The sequence below is a fragment of the Chelonia mydas genome, chromosome 1 (genome assembly GCF_015237465.2).
Source record: "Chelonia mydas isolate rCheMyd1 chromosome 1, rCheMyd1.pri.v2, whole genome shotgun sequence".
Classification (NCBI taxonomy): Eukaryota; Metazoa; Chordata; order Testudines; family Cheloniidae; genus Chelonia; species Chelonia mydas.
Window position 1 is genome coordinate 152,405,744 of NC_057849.1, and position 18,475 is coordinate 152,424,218.

Genomic DNA, 18,475 nt, shown 5'->3' on the forward strand with positions numbered 1-18,475 from the left:
AGCTGGGCTAACAGGGGCCTGGCTCAGGACCTCCTGGCCTGCACCTTGTTACAGTGCCCTATAAGGTCTAAGAATCATTATGGATCAGAGAGTGACAAATTAATACTGTTTATAATGGGCAACATAACGTTGTTGATTGCCATACATAGCACAGACATTGCACTCTTGTATACTTACACTACCGTTGCAAAATTCACTGCAGCAATTCTTTAAACATTCAGAAAAAGGAAATTCAGAGGCAAAGCTTATTACTCTGTCTTTAACTATCTCCCCCCTGCACCACAAAAGAGGGAGCTTTTTGTGTTGATTTGGTAAATTAAGGCACGCCCTTGATATACCTGATATTATTTTCATTAAGTTTCTCTTTTATTACATGTTTTGACGGTCTCTGTATTGGTAACATGAAAGTAGTTGGCATGACTTTAATATAACATCAGGAGCATTGTGGCAAAATAAACACTGGGAAAGCAAAACAGTTCAGATATGATAACTTTTAAATATTGATTAAACAAAAAAATTGAAACATTAGATCTAAATATTAAGAAGAGTAGAAACTTTTTTATTTTTTTTATTTTTACACTCCTACTTTGGTCTCCAGTGCTGCCAGTTACACAAGACACTTCTCAGAAATAGCAATTTTAATTAAAAAACAACTTTGTATTTCATATCAGTTTTTTATGTAGTGAGAAATACTTTAGCCCATGAAGTAAGCATTTAGAGGTCTCATTATCGCATCACGTATGTGTGCAATTTACACTGACTTCTGCACAGAGACATTTCTTACTGAAGACCTGATAATCAGGATCCAGAATGCCACACTGAGCAAAATGTCTGCAGCTTTTCTTAAGTTCATAAGAACCTAAGAGCAGGAGTGAAAACGTGTCATGGGTCCCCTAACTCATCACATACTTTATAGCTTTTGGTTTGTCTGATCAATACTCCAACCTAAGCCCCATAAAACTCCCCTTGATAAAGGTTGGATTTATTTATGACAGCCCAGGACCTTTTTGATTTTTTTTTCTATTCAGACATAGAGACTTTTTGGAATGTATTTGCCCTCCAGTAATCAAAAATTAGATTTTAAATTAGGAAAAAGCTGTTTTCTAATACATAGCATGTTGTTGGAAGAAAGAGTTTACCATCCTTATGATTAGTTTTTAAACTGATGTGTTCTTAAGGAACAGCGGGTTCCAGCAGCTCTTGAGAAAGCTGCTGTGCAGGCTTTTCCTAAGCAGCCAGTTGTAGGCTACTGATCTGTCTCCCCACTCCAGGAAGGATGGACACCGCAGCCAGAGTCTGGATCAGGCCTTTCTCCTCAAGACTTTATTTATTGGTGGCACCAGCAATCCTCAGCAAAAACCCCAAAATAAATAGTTCAACATAAATCCAACAGATACTGACCCAGTAGCTTCCTTGTCAGTGTCCCTGCTCTAGGCAGCTTCTCCTTAGTCCTCATACAGGACATCTGCTTAGGAGTCTTCCTCCCACTCCAAGGCCTGCTACAGGAGCTACCGTCCCTCATCTGAGGTCTTTCATACTTTATGAGAAACAGGTATTCATCAGGCATTCACCCAGCCCCTTGCAAACTATCAAACTCCAGCAGAGCTGTGCCTCAGAATAAGGCTGGCTGACCCCAGATCCTCTGGCCCTTAAAGAAGCAGATCACCTTGATACACCACAACTTGACACTGACAGTCTGGGTAACTATAATGCAGTATCTGATCTTCCATTTGTGGTTCAGAAGATTGTGGCAAGAAATCTCAGATGATGTAGATGCCTCAGGTCTCCTTGATTCTTGTCAATCTAGGTACAGAGCTGCGTACAGCACAAAGACTTTGGTTCCTTTGGTAGGTGATCTTCTAGTCCTGGGTAAAGATCAGGTGTCTGTGCTAATATTGTTAAGTATATTGGCTGCCTTCAATATCATTGATCGAGAGATGTTGACTTCATTGAGAATCCAGGCAGCAGTAGATGTGTGTACCTGCACTTCATTGGCTTTGTTCCTATCTCAGAGAAAGATCCCAGAGGATAGTTTTTTGTTAGTATTTGCTCTTCTGTCTCAAGGGCTCTTATGTAGGATTTCACAGGACTCCACCTTATCTTCCTTTCTTGTTCTGTGTGTGTGTGTGTGTGTGTGTGTGTGTGTGTGTGGGGTGCTGTTAGGACAGTTGGTAAACAGACAAGGGCTCTGGTGTTTTCAGTATGCTGATGATGTCCCACTCTGTCTGTTTTATCTGTCTCAACCAATGCTTTCAAATGCCTTACACAGTGTTTCATGCATGTAGCTATGTCTGTACCAGAATATTAGCGAGACAAGATGGGTGAGGTAATATCTTTTATTGGACCAACTTCTGCGGGTGAGTTTGGTAGAGATTGGATCATGAATAAGGGCTTCCTGGCTGAAATTTGATCTGGATAAGACAAAAATGATACTCGTAGGATGGGGAAGGCAGCCAGAATAAATAGTCTCTACCCTATTTTCCCCTTAATAGAAGTTGTGTCCCCTTTTTGTTGATCAAGTTCAAAATGGGAGGATGCTGTTACATCCCGGATGCTGTTAGATCAGTGGTTTTCAACCTATGGTCAGCGGACCCCTGGGGGTCATCAGACTATGTTTAAGATAGGGGTCCACTCCAAAGGGGTCCACACCTCCATTTGAAAATATTTAGGGGTCTGTAAATGAAAAAAGGTTGAACACCACTGTGTTAGATGCATGCAGCTGCAGTGTCCTGTCCGGGAAATCATACAGGAAGATTTGGATGACCTTGTAAACTGGAGTAATAGTAATAGGATGAAATTTAGTTGTGAGAAGTGTAAGGTCATGCATTTAGGGATTAATAACAAGAATTTTAGTTGTAAGCTGGGGACGCATCAATTAGAAGTAACGGAGGAGGAGAAGGACCTCAGAGTATTGGTTGATCATAAGATGACTATGAGCCGCCAATGTGATATGACCGTGAAAAAAGCTAATGCGGTCTTGGGATGCATCAGGCGAGGTATTTCCAGTAGAGATAAGGAGGTTTTAGTACCGTTATACGAGGCACTGGTGAGACCTCACCTGGAATACTGTGTGCAGTTCTGGTCTCCTATGTTTAAGAAGGATGAATTCAAACTGGAACAGGTACAGAGAAGGGCTACTAGGATGATCCGAGGAATGGAAAACCTGTCTTATGAAAGGAGACTCAAGGAGCTTGGCTTGTTTAGCCTGACTAAAAGAAGGGTGAGGGGAGATATGATTGCTCTCTATAAATATATCAGAGGGATAAATACCGGAGAGGGAGAGGAATTATTTAAGCTCAATACCAATGTGGACACAAGAACAAATGGATATAAACTGGTCTTTGGGAAGTTTAGACTTGAAATTAGACGAAGGTTTCTAACCATCAGAGGAGTGAAGTTTTGGAATAGCCTTCCAAGGGAAGCAGTGGGGGCAAAAGACCTATCTGGCTTTAAGATTAAACTCGATAAGTTTATGGAGGAGATGGTATGATGGGATAACATGATTTTGATAATTAAGTGATCTTTAAATATTCATGGTAAATAGGCCCAATGGCCTGTGATGTGATGTTAGATGGGGTGGGATCTGAGTTACTACAGAAAATTCTTTCCTGGGTATCTGGCTGGTGAATCTTGCCCATATGCTCAGGGTTTAGCTGATCGCCATATTTGGGGTCGGGAAGGAATTTTCCTCCAGGGCAGATTGGAAGAGGCCATGGAGGTTTTTCGCCTTCCTCTGTAGCATGGGGCACGGGTCACTTGCTGGAGGATTCTCTGCTCCTTGAAGTCTTTAAACCACGATTTGAGGACTTCAGTAGCTCAGACATAGATGAGAGGTTTATTGCAGGAGTGGGTGGGTGAGTTTCTGTGGCCTGTGTTGTGTAGCAGGTCAGACTAGATGATCATAATGGTCCCTTCTGACCTTAATATATATGAATCTATGAATCTGTCTGGCCATAGGGTTGCATCCATTTCCATCAGAAGCAGAAAAATTGCTATGATTCACACCCTTTTTAACACTGAGATTAGACTACTGCAAAGCTCTCTACGTGCAGCTACACCTTCAATCAGTTCAGAATCTGAAGCTAGTGCAGAAGGCAGAGGGTTGCTTCTTAAATGGTGTTTGTCACAAACACGTTGTCCATCACACCAACAACCAGAATTAGACCAAAGTATTACAGCCTGCCTTCACTCCCAGAGTCAGAGCTGAGGGTCTGCTCTCCTTCCCAGCCAGCCAGCAACTCTCCCTCTTTAGCTCCTCCCTCAAAATCTGACATCTGCTGCAGGTGCCATGGGACATGGCTGATTGGGCTCCCCAGCAGCCCATTAACCCTTTCTTGACTTGTGTGGGGTTTGTACACCCCATCACATCCATGCATCATTTATCTAGGCATTAACTGCTTACAAGTTTCAAAGCTACTTTTAGGGGCAGTAGTGTTATTGCAGGACACACCTCATCCACCCAAAACCTTAAAAGCAGGGAAATGAGTGAAGGGAAAGACTTGTGCATTCCTTTCCACCTTCATGCTGCCTCCATCACTCTTGATAATGCAATCCAAAGGGTAAACAGGAAGATGATTACGGTGCAGTGATAGCTTTTACTTCCATCTCCATTGATATACAAATGCAATATACCCCATCTTTGTCAAATTTGCACTCTAATACAAAACTTTAACAGTGACCTCGTGCTTTTATATCAACAGATTTGCATGCCTGACTGTCACATGCTCCATGCATCTGGGAAATTATTTTGGCTTAACACTGCTGAGGTCATTATTAAGAAGTGTGTTGGAGTGCAACTTTGAAGAAGTTGGGAATATGTATAGCTCTGGGGTAACAGTTGGAGATGAAAGTGAAAGCTATCACTGCACCATAATTCGGGGCTGGAAGCAGACTGAAAACTTGCTCGAGTTCTCTGACTCTCTTGGACAACTGAATAGCTTAGTAAAAGTTGGAGTGTTGAGCTCAATTTGAATCTTCCTGAGATTTTGTACACAAATAAAGGAGTAGGCATTGGACATTCTCCAAAGAGTCTAAACAGACAGTGAGGGAACATCTAAGTAAACAAAAGGCTGTTGGTGAGTGTTCTTGTTGAAATAGGTTTGTTCGTGGTTAATAAAATGAGTTCTCTTCTATGTGCAATGTGGTTTTACTTTTATTTTAATCATGTATTTTGTAATGCTTTGTGTTTCAGCTACATACTTAGTTTGTAGCTTTTGTTTGACTTAAAAATAAAACTTGTTTTATCTTTTCCCCCATGATCTGGTGTCTGCTTTATTTTTATTATTTTAGCTGGATTGTGCTGGCACTCATCATGTTCTAAATGGGTTCCAAACATAGAGGAAGACACAGTCCTTACCCTGAAGAATGTAAAAGCAAAGAAACAGGTAACAATTTGTTTTTCCAGTTTTTAGAAAGGATAAACAGATGACCTGGGTAATTATAGGCCTGACATTCATCCTGGGCCAGATAATGGAGTGGCTGAGATGGGACTTGATTCATATAGAATGAAAGAGGATAATGTGATTAATGCAAATTAACATGAATTTATGAAAAATAGATCCTGTCAAACTAACTTTAGCTCTTTTTGATGAGATAACAAGTTTGTTTGATAAAGGTAGTAGTGTAGACTTAATATAGTTAGACTTTGGTAAGGCATTTGACTTGGCATCGCACGACATCTTGATTAAAAAATGGAAAAATATAAAATTAACATGGCACACATTAAATGGATTAATAATTGGCTATTGGATAGGTCTTAAAAAGTAATTGTAAATGTACTACATCATTACAGAGGGGCCACTGAGAGAAGTCTTAGCCCTGAGGAAACATACACAATATTATTTTTGTGGCAGTATATATCCTTGTAGTGGGGCGGCTGCCCCACTCCTGGCAAACAGGGATTGAGAGAAACTGAGGGAGTGGCTGACCACAGGTGTGGCCAGCTCAATTAGGGCCCAGTTGGCCCTGATAAGAGGGCTGTGAGCCAGAAGCTGGGGGAGTCTCACTCTAGCCCTGGAGTGGGAAGGGCTAGCTGCTTGAGAGGGAGGTACCTGAAGTGGAGCAGTGCTGGGGAAGGGCAAAGAAAACTGGGGAGCTCCAGCCTGGTAAACCCCCAGACTGCAGGCCTTGTAGAAGGCTACAAAAGGTACTGGGGCTGCAGAGGGGCAGCCTGAGGATAGGTAAAGGCAGCAGGTCCTAACCCCTTGCCAATGATGAGTGGCCAGTACAGACTGCAGTCTGCCCCAGTGAGAGGGGGCTAGATGATGACTGGCAGTAGCATCTGAGGCAAGGTGGGTTTAGAGGGTTGGGGGTTCCCCTGGGAGGGGAGACCCAGACTGTGGGGGTACTGCTCGGGCACAACTCTGAGGCAAAGGGGCACTGGGGTGCCGGAGGGACACGGGGTCTGAGGCAGGCAAGAGACTGCCCACAGACGGCGCTCCGGGCTGGAATCGAGCTAATTCCCAAGATGACCAGCAGGAGGCGCCACACCAGTGAATCGTCACCGCACTACAGTCCTCTTTAATTTTATCCCTGAAGCTCAAATATCCTATTCCCTTGGTATGTTTGGCCTTTAAGTATGCAGGAGCTATCTCTGACCCTGAAATTTTCAGGTACTAGAGTCATGGGTATAAGAGGAGACCGCTCTCGCTCTCGCTCTCACTCTCGCTTGTAAACAGAATGTAGATAGTTACTTATGTAGAGAAGCAATGATCATAATCACACATACTATTTATACAGTTAACAGATGTTCTCATTAAGTTTATGTAGTATAAGTGCACTCAAACTATTCATCGAAAAAAAGAACAGTTTTGAATAACTTTTTAAACAACAGTAATAATGTAACAAATTGGTAGGGCAGATTTAAATCAGTCCACAGGAAATAAGGAGAAGGTTCTCCAGAAGCCCCTTTGAGAAGCAAAGAGCCAATATCTTATAGTTTTCTACACTCTCAGACACTCATTTTTATTCCTGATACCCTGGATCAGAGATATGTTAAAGAACTACAGTATAATAAAGGGTTTATTCATAATAAGGTTATTTCAGTTTCTCATAAGAAAAGAAAAACAATGCAGAATTCTAATCAGTAACACACTACTGTTAAACAGCATATAAAGGGGAAATTGTTCATCTGAGTCATAGTTGGCAAAGGGAAAACCTTCAATGGCTACAAATACTTAGTCATCGTGAAAATTCACTGCAGCACCTGGCTGTTCTCAGGTCATCTCTAGCTTATGGGAAAGTTCCTGAAAAGCTTCTTCTGTAGCTCCCTTTATATTGGCTGAAATAAAGCTCCACACACTTCCTCCAGGGATCTGAAAACATACACATGGCCAACACAGTCAACCCTGAGACTGTCGGGATTTAGGACTGCTGCCAACAGCCCCATTCCCTGTAGTTGTCTCTCCTTTCCATATGCAGATTTCAAAATAACATTTCTCTGTCCAAAAGACTTACATACCAAAACAGTCCTTGGATTAGTGGAATTGGATCTGTTCTTTGAGGGCAAAGTTCTTGCAGAGATTAAGGCCCCCCTGTAGCTTCAGAGACATTTAGCAAATCAGAAATCCATTTTCTTGCACATTGTTACAGGGCAAGAGTGCTTTAATAACCAGACGCTTATCTAACTTCGAAGCAGCAATATTTAATATGATTATAATATAAAGTAAGTTCTTCAAAAGACAGATTTAATTCACAATATATTCCCAGAAGAATCTGATCTGTGAGCAATCAGTTTATCTTGCTTTAAAAGCTGATTAATAATTAGGTATATTGTATTGTAGCTTTATGGTCTCAAGTAGAGCAGGTATAAATTTTCTGGATTTTAATTTTTGTATGAAATGTTCTTAGCATTTTGATTAAAAACCACATTTTGACTTTTTTTTTTGAGGGGGGTTGAGGGTTAAATAAAGCTGGTGAGAAACAGAAAATGTTTTTTTCTTTTGTTTTTCATCAAAACTTTGCTTCAGTGGGAACTTTTCAGCCAACTGTAGTCTCAAAATTAATAATCTTCAACTCTTATCACTACGTTTTCAAGAGCCTGATGTATCTATCCTCACTGGAGCACTGAAATCAGTGAGAGGTTTGCGTGCGTAAACGTGACTGGACACCAGGTTGTCATCCAAGAGGACAGAGAGAGAGGCTATTCTTCTCTTTCTCAAGCCACTTTGGAAGAAATGTAAAGTTTAAAATTTTTACCAACAGAAAAGTTCAGTTCAATAAAAGCAGGAGGTAGCATGACCAGTGATAAGAACAAGGGACTGTTTGTTTTCCTGACTGTCACTGACTCACTGCGTGACCATGAGCAAGTCACTGTCTGTATCCACACTGGACTTTTCCACGCTTGCTGTCACCAGTTCATCTCCCCTGGCTATTGCAGTGCTGGAAGCAGTAGTGTATACAGGGATCTGGACAGCCACCAGTGTTTCAACCACTTTGTGGTTTCAAGTTACTCAGAGCAGGCCAGCAGATTTTGGGGCTTTGCAGTGGGTCATCTTCCAGGTGGAAGAGAAATTAGTCACATAGGCCCAGCATAGTTTCTTCTAGTCTCTTTTGACTCACAGAATGTACACAAGACCTGTTTTCCCTGCCACAGAGATAGCAAAAAATAACCCCAGAACTGCACACAGACATGCTATTTGTAGAAATCCCACCTAGGACACCACTGTGTTCACTCTGATAGTCAGAAAACATCTTCCTTTCAAACCTCTGGGACCCTCCCACCCCGCAAGGTCCTAGACCCCAGGCTCCAGCCCAAGCCCCGAAGTCCTACACAGCAATGAAACAGCCCCACAAAGCCCTAGTCAGCTGGCATGGGCCAGCCGTAGTTGTCTAGTTGCTGTACAGGCATACCCTTAGTCTCTCTGTGCTACTTTCAGCACACTGGTCTTGTCCACACCAGGGAATCTTACCAAAAGATACTGCTTCCACTGATTCAGCTGTACCGGTGTTGGTGTTGGTGGATGCTATTGTGTAGAAAAGTCTTGGTGGCACTAAACCGTTTTAATTGACATGATAAAAATAGCGGTCTGGAGCCTTGTCTACACTCGGGATTCCACAGGTACTTCCACCAATTCAGCTGAACCAGTAGTAGCTCAGAGAGAATATTTGGAAATATTCCCTAGTGTAGACACGGCCCAACTAGATTCATAGATATTTAGGTCAGAAGGGACCATTATGATCATCTAGTCTGACCTCCTGCACAACGCAGGCCCCAGAATTTCACCCACCACTCCTGCAAAAAACCTCACACCTATATCTGTGCTATTGAAGTCCTCAAATCGTAGTTTAAAGACTTCAAGGAGCAGAGAATCCTCCAGCAAGTGACCCGTGCCCCATGCTACAGAGGAAGGCTCTCATTATATCCAGTAACACCAAAGGCGGCTGTTCAAAGGTAAATTAGTGGGAAACTAGAGCCAAAGATCATTACGTTGGGTATCGGTATCTTGAGTCTTTTGAAACACTGCTTCACTACAAGGAACGCCCACAAGCTATGCTTTATAATCTTCAGTAATATCCAGATTTGTCAGCATACAGCAGATTAGTTTTCTTTTATACATTTTAATGTGTTCAGTGCAGCTTGTACGATTGTTGGGTTGTTTTGTTTTATTTTTTCTCTTTTGATTTATCACTACCACCTAATAATTTGTAGAAGTATATTGTTTGTTCATGTCTTCTTCCTAAATCTGTTTAAGATGAGAGGATGATTTGTTTGTGCTGTCATTAAGAAAACCATATGTTAGTGTGGCCTTATGGGGAAGTGTTTTTATTTTTTTAAGCATTCAAGTAAGGTTGCCTCCAAAGGAGTCTGAGCTGCTCATCCAAGTACAGAGGCTGAACAATGGCTGGGCTGCAAGCAATGCCAAAAATCTGTTCAGCTCAGTCCAATTATTTCCAACATTAAAATCTGTTTTTAAAAAATGTCTTGATTCCACCTCTAAAATGTCTTGATGCACAAAGAAAAGTATGCACTCATAAGTTCTCTGCATCCTGTCAAGTGTCTGGGACTAAGCAAAATACACACTTTCATTTACAAGTCAGCACACGTACAAATATCATGGAATTGCCTTTTCATCCAATGATGGAATGATTAAGAATGGACTAGCAGAGTTTGCAGGATCAAGGTGGGGCTGGAGCCTGCAAACACTTGTGTATATGAGTAACTAACTCAGGTGAGTAGTCCCATTGAGATAAATGGCACTACTCCCTTCAGTAAAGTTCTTAATGTGTGTACTTGGTTGCAAGATCAACACCATGCTTTGTACTGTACATTTAGTGTTTATGGATTATGCAGCTAGCGAGGTTTGAAGTGGACTTAACTCAGCGTAACAAAACTTATTTGCGGCCCACTTGGGTCTTTCCATTGACTTCACTGGGAATTGGAATAGGCCTTTGGCTCTCAGCCTGATGAACCATCTATATTGCAGAATTTGGTTAAAAGAAAAGGATCAAGTCAAATACCAGTGCTTTTTTGCGATAGCATGGAGATAGGCACAGTACAGGAATCTAGACAAAACAGAATAGTGTTGGCTGGGAAATGGTTACCTTCTCCATGATTATTGAAACGGAAGGAACTGCTCTCTCAGCAGTGTATCAGTGACCAAGCAAACAGCCCATGGATACTGATGTGTACTTGGTGAGCTTTCATGAAAATATCTTTAGAGACTGTTGCTTTTGTACTGGAGGTGGGCAGGAGATAGCTGCTAAGGGCCAGACTTTGACACCCTCATTGACACAGAGTAGCAATTTACTCTATAAATGTAACAGACCCATTGAAATTGATGGAACGGTGTGCAGAGTGAGGAATGCATAACGTGAGTAATGGTGGCAGAATTGGGCCTTAAATTGGTTACCCTATGAAGCACTGAATATTGTTATGGATTGGTTTAAACCTCTTTGAAACAGCACTTTAAGAAAGATGTGAAGAAATTGGAGAAAGGCCAGAGGAGAACAAAAATGATGAAACGTTTAGAAAACATGACCTATAAGGAAAGGTTGAAAGAACTGGGCATGTTTCATTTAGAGAAGAGAAGTCTGGGAGGAGACATGATTGTGTCATATCAAAACTCCTTCAGAAGCAGAGATTATATATTAATAGATTAATTATTATTAGAGAGATATTAGATTTTTTCCCTTCAGATTCTACTAAGGTTAAAGAGGAAGGATGGTTTAGTCACATGGTTAGGGTTCAAGGCTTGGGTTCAATTCACTGCTCTGCCACAGACTTTCTGTGTGACCTTAAGCAAGACACTTAGTCTCTCTGTGCCTCAGTTTGCCATCTGCAGAATGGGGACAACAGCACTTCCCTACCTCACAGGGGCGTAGTGAGAATAAATACATTAAAGATTGTAAGGCAGTCAGATACGACAGTGATAGGGGCCATATAAGTACTTAGCATAGATAAGTTTGTGCTAGTGCTTAACTGACCCTGTAATTATTTATGTAGAGAGCTGATCTCATATTCCCCCTCCCCAGCCCTTCCAAAAATGAATTTATGCATTGCTGCTCTGTGACTTTAAGACTATTGTAAAATATTAGAACAATCCGAAAAAAAGATGACCATGAAAAATAGTCTGAGTCAATAATTTCCCTCTTGAGAATGGTGGTCTACTGCCATGAAGGGTTTGGGAGATCATATTCTGAATTTGCATTGGTCTTAATCAAGGAACATTTCAGTCATGTGGGAATGGAACTTGGCAATTAGGACACTTTGTGTTCAAATTTTAGAATATAGAAAGAGTACCAATGTGTCAGACTCACTAAGTTGTGACATGAGCAGAACTTCCAGGAAGGGCCAGGGCAACGCTACTTTCTGTTCTCACAGTGTCATACACCAGTCCCTTCCCAAACTGGTCCCAACATATTTTCCCAGGTTTAGAATTTAAAATAAACAAACAACTTTTCTGTTTCAGAAAATATGCTTTAGTCAGTCCGTTTTCCCTCAGTATTAAACAATATAGCCCCTTACTTAGGGGAATAAACACTATAGTTCCATGTCCATCAGAGAAAATAAGTAAATCTGGGCTCTGGTTTTGGCTGGCTCCATAAATACAAACAATTTCCCTTTTTGGCTTATCTTCAGGACTGAACCTTCCTGGTCCTTGGTTTCAGTGCTTAACAAAGACCTTTCCTAATCAGTGACCAGAGTCGTTGTGTGCTACTATATGGGGAAGGGCCAGCCAAAGATTCTGAGCGAGGTTCCTGGCCCTATTGCAGTCAATGGGAATTTTGCCATTGACTTCAATGGGGCCAGGATTTTACTCTCCCTCTTTTATCCTTGTTCTTTTACAGTTCCCAGCAGGAGGGCCTTCTCCCCAACATTAGCAGCTAAGGCAGTTTCTTCAGGCTTTCCCCATGCAAACTTATTACCTCTTCCTTGATTGGCAGCATGCTGTGGGATAAATTAATTGACATCACTCTCATAACTCCAAATTTCTAAACTGATTATAAGATCAGTGTCCATAGTAATGAATCTAGCAGTAAGAGCAGAAAATTTCTCTCCTAGCTGTCTGTGCCAAAGCAAAAACTGATGTTAAGCTTTTCATGAATATTTTCCTATGTGCTGTACTAGCAAGTGCACCAACTTGAAAGCACGGTAGAGCATCTGCTCACTTGTTTAAAGTAGTGGAGAGTTATGGATGGATTCTTTGTCAAAACTAAGTTGTATTTGCTGCAGACTGTGCATCCAACATGATACGTGGAAAAGCATGGACTGCAACTGTCTTGGCTTTGGGCTATCACAAAGTTTGCTATCTGACACAGTGCCAGTTATTGGCGATTTTGAAGTAGCTATTAGACAGGTGTGAGCTTTTTTGAATGAATGATAAACTGTGTTTTTTTTAAAGGCATTAAAGAACCATGCCTTAAGATTTGATGAGCCCTCATCTTCATTTGGAAGTAGAACAACTCTGGGCAGTACATTATTTGAATTCAGCATGAAGTCAGTGAAGGCCTTTTGGGAGAGCCATTCTGTACTCTGCTAAGGTTTGCATAAGCCACAAAAACAAACAAGAAAGAGGTAGCAGTTGTTGTTGTTTGAGGCAATGTCTCTCTTGGAACACTTTTGTTCCAATTCAGGGTAATGTACAGTAATACTGTCTTTTAGCTAGCACACTTTTATAACTCCAGAAATAATAGCACATCTAATACTCCCAATGTGTTCACATTTTAACAGGCAGAGAAAGGCTCTTGAATGAGTGGCTGGCTAACCTGCACAATTTCTTGAAGAGGTGAGAGTATAAAGCCATTCACTGTAACAAGAATTTCTAGGAACAAAACTGTGTGATGCTAAAACCAACATAAAACCACTCAGGGCCTCTCAATTCCTTTCCACTAGCCCTACTCAGCACAAGAAACAGTTGTTGCAGTCTGTAGGAGTCAAAGTAATAATGCCTTTTTATCTGGGAATTTGCCTTCTTTATTACTGTGACACTCTGTACCCCATGTTCACCACTTTTATATGGTTATGATATGTTTTGTACAAAGCATGCCTTGTGAGGTATCATTTGAAAACTCATAATGTTCTGAACATCATTGTCCTATTAAAATGTGTGTCACATCACTACATGTAAAAATATGAGATTTTGTTATATGATTGTTAGTGAAACATATTGTAGTTCTGGATAACACCCATAAACTAGTTTTTCAGAGATAAATACTCACTGAGGTATCAGCATAACCAAATAAACCATCAGGTACTATTACCTAGATAATTCGATATTCTTCAGCAATGGGGAGGTGTAAACAAAAAATTTACATTTCCTCCTAGATATGGTGTGAATTTCACATACACAGAGGACTGTTTATACTGCAGCAGGGTGAGGGGAGGTAATCCAAAAAGAGAGGTGGCGGGTGTAAAAATAAACGACAGTGACCTCCAGAGGACCCCTCTCTATTCCTTCTATCTCTCTGCTTATGACAGCAACAACTCTCAAAGAACAGAACAAAGGAAGGAGAGGTCACGGACTGGAAAGGGACACAGCCTGTGAAGTATATTGCAGCTCATGGTGAGACAAACCTTTTACTTTTAAGCCTATTAGCCTGATAAAGTTTAGGAATTAGCTTGCATGTTTATCCTTTTATTTCTTTTGCAACCAATTCTGACTTTTATGCCTTACTACTTATAATCACTTAAAATCTGTCTTTCTATAGTTAATAAACTTGTGTCATTGTTTTATCTAAATCAGTGTGTTTGGATTGAAGTGTTCGGGAAACCTCCACTTGAGACAACAAGGCTGGTGCATACAATTATTTCCTTTGTTGAAATGATGGACTATCTATGATCTTGCATTGTTCAGCAGTGCACTGGACAGTACAAGATGAAGATTTCAGGGATGCAAGTCTGGGGATATGCAAGTATCCCCTGTGTATAATTCCTGGATGGCTATGCATAGCATTCATATATTCAGCTGGGGGTGACTTTACATGGTAGGGGCTGTGTGTGAGCAGAGCCTGGAAGGGTTTGCTGTTCACCAGCAAAGCAGTGTGTGATGGGGCGCACTCGCCCTGCACTGGACAGGGAAGGGTTAACCCCTACATTGTGGGTTGAGGAAACCATGCCCCCTTTGCTCTACTGGGCATGCTCCAGGTGCACTGGTATAAAAGGGAGCAGCTCAGGTCAGTTGGGGCTGACCGCCAAGGAGGAAGGATGTGCTCCGCTGGCTCCAGCCAAGGATCAGCCGAAACCCGAGGTCGTGGAGGCCGGAGACACTGTAACTCAGGCAGACGCTAAGGTACCTACAGAGACCCTGCTGTGTCAGGAGTTGCTGGGGACAGTGCAAACCAGGGAACCCGGAGACAGCAGAGATGCCCAGACCATAGCAATGGGAACTATGGTAGGAAGCAGCCCAGGGGAATTAGATACAGGCCCGATTAGTGAACTGGAGTTTTGAGTCAGTGTGTTTCGGTCAGAAACCCCACCCCCATTGACTCAGTGGCATGCGCCCTTGCCACTACCAGGGCCCTGGGCTGGAGTCCAGTGGAGAGGGAGTGCCTGGACCCCTCTACCAGGGCCACCACCCCTCTTCTTGTGTGTGGCGGCCTCCTTCCTGACTGACTTTGGTCACTAAGCCTCACCGCCCTGCAGAGAAGGGTGAATCCATAGACTCTGACTGCTAGGCCTTACTGCCCTGTCTTCCTGGGGCGAATGTACTGATTGTGGTTACTGGGCCTTACTGCCCCGCTAAGAGGGGCGAACATATTGACTTTGGCCATTGGGCTGCATTGCCCTGTCTCATTAGGCCGAAGTTACTGACTGTAGCTGCTGGGACTTACTGCCGACTGGGGCCAATTTATTGACTCTGCCTATTGGGCCTGTCATAAATACAAAGGGAAGGGTAACTACCTTTCTGTATACAGAACTATAAAATCCCTCCTGGCCAGAGGCAAAACCCCTTCACCTGTAAAGGGTTAAGAAGCTAAGATAACCTCGCTGGCACCTGACCAAAATGACCAATGAGGAGACAAGATACTTTCAAAGCTGGAGGGGGGTGGGGAACAAAGGGTCTGTCTGTCTGTGTGATGCTTTTGCCGGGAACAGATCAGGAATGCTCTTCAGAACTCCTGTAAAAAGTTAGTAAGCAATCGAGCTAGAAATGCGTTAGATTTTCTTTTGTTAAATGGCTGGTAAAATAGGTTGTACTGAATGGAATGTATATTCCTGTTTTTGTGTCTTTTTGTAACTTAAGGTTTTGCCTAGAGGGATTCTCTAGGTTTTGAATCTGATTACCCTGTCAGGTATTTACCATCCTGATTTTACGGAGGTGATTCTTTTACTTTTTCTTCTATTAAAATTCTTCTTTTAAGATCCTGATTATTTTTTCATTGTTCTTAAGGTCCAAGGGTTTGGGTCTGTGTTCACCTATGCAAATTGGTGAGGATTTTTATCAAGGCTTCCCCAGGGAAGAGGGGGTAGGGCTTGGGGGGATATTTTGGGGGGAAGACGTCTCCAAGTGGGCTCTTTCCCTGTTCTTTGTTTAACACGCTTGGTGGTGGCAGCATAGGGTTCAAGGACAAGGCAAAGTTTGTACCTTGAGGAAGTTTTTAACCTAAGCTGGTAAGAATAAGCTTAGGGGGTCTTTCATGCAGGTCCTGACATCTGTACCCTAGAGTTCAGAATGGGGAAGGAACCTTGACAGGGCCGCACTCCCCTGCTAAGAAGGGCAAGTATATAGACTGGGGTTAAGAGTGCGACGGGACGCACTCGCCCTGCACTGGACAGGGTTTTCCCCAACCCTGTCACACACTGTAAAAAGCACTCCAGGTTGGAGAACTAAGGGGACACACCAGTCCCCACACTTGGGAGGATAGTTTAAGTTTTTTTATGAAACAGTGTTCAAGGCTTCAGGAAGTTCAAAGATACTTATGGCTCAACCATGACAAATAATGTGGAACAACTTAAGATGGCCACAAGTATTTCTGTTGTTTCTGCTGTAGGTTAGGATAGAGTATTTCGTGCAAGAGGGTCGTTGAACACTAAAACCTGGATCCAGGAAAGCACTTCAGCACATATGTAAATTTAAGCCTCTGAATACTCCCATTGAAGTGAAGTACTTTGAGCCTTCATCACAATACCCTGTCCATGAGTTGTAAGGAAGTGCTCTGCAATGCACAATACTCTGATAATGCACAATACTCTGGCACATTGCATATAGTCTGATTAACTGTTCATCTTGCATAACAATCCTGAATGTAAAATATGCTGATCTGTCATGTCCTCCAGACATTTTAAGATGTAAAGTGTGTGCATTTCTGAAGAGTGGGTATAGTGTTCTGTACTAGTGGATTCCAAGTTATCCACAGCAGGCACCAATTTTTCTTATGTTTTTGCACTGCACCTAACAAAATGGGTTACTGATCCTGACTGGAGCCTGTGGAATCTAACAAAGGGCAGATGGTGACCTATTCTTCGTGTCTGCACAGGGGAACAAGGGAATGTAAGGTCCCCCCTTTTATTCCCCTGCACCAACGATGTATACCACAGTTAGCTGCATAGAGAGGAGAGCAGCCCCCACTACACCCTTATCCCTGCTCATGTGGGTGGAGAGTGGGTGGGAGGGGACAGGGAAGGACTGGAGTCTTCCAATGATCTGACCAGCACAGCAGTGCTGATGCACCAGGAACATACGGTACACCAGGTATAAGGCTGGGATAGGGCACCTCCCTATTAGTGCAAGGGGGAACTGGGAGGCAGACTGTAACTCAGGGAGAGAATCTGGTTCCTGGTCTGCTCTTGGGGCAGCACAGCTCGGCACTGCCCTGTACATGGGACTTGTAGCCAAGCCACGATTTAGACCTAAATAATGAATTATAAGGCCTGATTCTGTCACCCTCACTCATGCTGAGTAGTATCTTATGCCACAGGTAGCCCACGGACTTCAGTTTATGAATGGGGGGGGCGGGGGAAGGGCCACTCACCAATGCCACTTACTATAGGACCCTGTACATCTGACAGTGTCTCACACATTATCAGTTTTTCAAGCACAGTGGTGTTCTTCAGGATGAAAGGGGCTATATAACTGTCATAAATATAAAGGGAAGGGTAAACACCTTTAAAATCTCTCCTGGCCAGAGGAAAAACCCTTTCACCTGTAAAGGGTTAAGAAGCTAGGATAACCTCACTGGCACCTGACCAAAATGACCAATGAGGAGACAAGATACTTTCAAAGCTGGAGGAGGGGGAGAAACAAAGGTTCTGTCGGTCTGTGTGAGGCTTTTGCAGGAACAGAGCAGTAATGGAATCTTAGAACTTAGTAAGTAATCTAGCTAGATATGCGTTAGATTCTGTTTTGTTTAAATGGCTGATAAAATAAGCTGTGCTGAATGGAATGTATATTCCTGTTTTTGTGTCTTTTTGTAACTTAAGGTTTTGCCTAGAGGGATTCTCTGTGTTTTGAATCTGATTACTCTGTAAGGTATTTACCATCCTGATTTTACAGAGGTGATTCTTTTACTTTTTCTTCTATTAAAATTCTTCTTCTAAGAACCTGATTGCTTTTTTCATTGTTCTTAAGGTCCAAGGGTTTGGATCTGTGTTCACCTATGCAAATTGGTGAGGATTTTTATCAAGCCTTACCTCAGGAAAGGGGGTGTAGGGTTTGGGGAGGATTTGGGGGGGGGGGAAGACATTTCCAAGCGGGTTCTTTCCCTGTTATATATCTGTTAGACACTTGGTGGTGGCAGCAATAAAGTCCAAGGGCAAAAGGTAAAATAGTTTGTACCTTGGGGAAGTTTTAAGCTAAGCTGGTAAAAATAAGCTTAGGGGGTTTTCATGCAGGTCCCCACATCTGTATCCTAGAGTTCAGAGTGGGGAAGGAACCTTGACAATAACTATAACTTATATTGTCTAGTATTAGTAAAAATAAAATGCTGTGTTACTCCAATAGGTGCAAAGAGTCAGCAACAGTCAACCTTATTGGCTGACAACAGCCTGAAGTGTTTTTATTTTACACGGGATGGTTTCCTAATTCTCCTGCACTCC

The 18,475-nt window shown here is 42.3% G+C and overlaps 1 long non-coding RNA gene across 1 annotated transcript; it reads left to right on the forward strand.

The window, feature by feature from the left end:
• Positions 1-3,843: 3,843 nt before the first annotated feature.
• Positions 3,844-15,349, forward strand: LOC114020524. The gene is made up of 3 exons (XR_006287921.1): positions 3,844-5,075; positions 5,290-5,384; positions 13,919-15,349. It is a non-coding gene; the product is annotated as an uncharacterized LOC114020524 (long non-coding RNA).
• Positions 15,350-18,475: the final 3,126 nt, after the last annotated feature.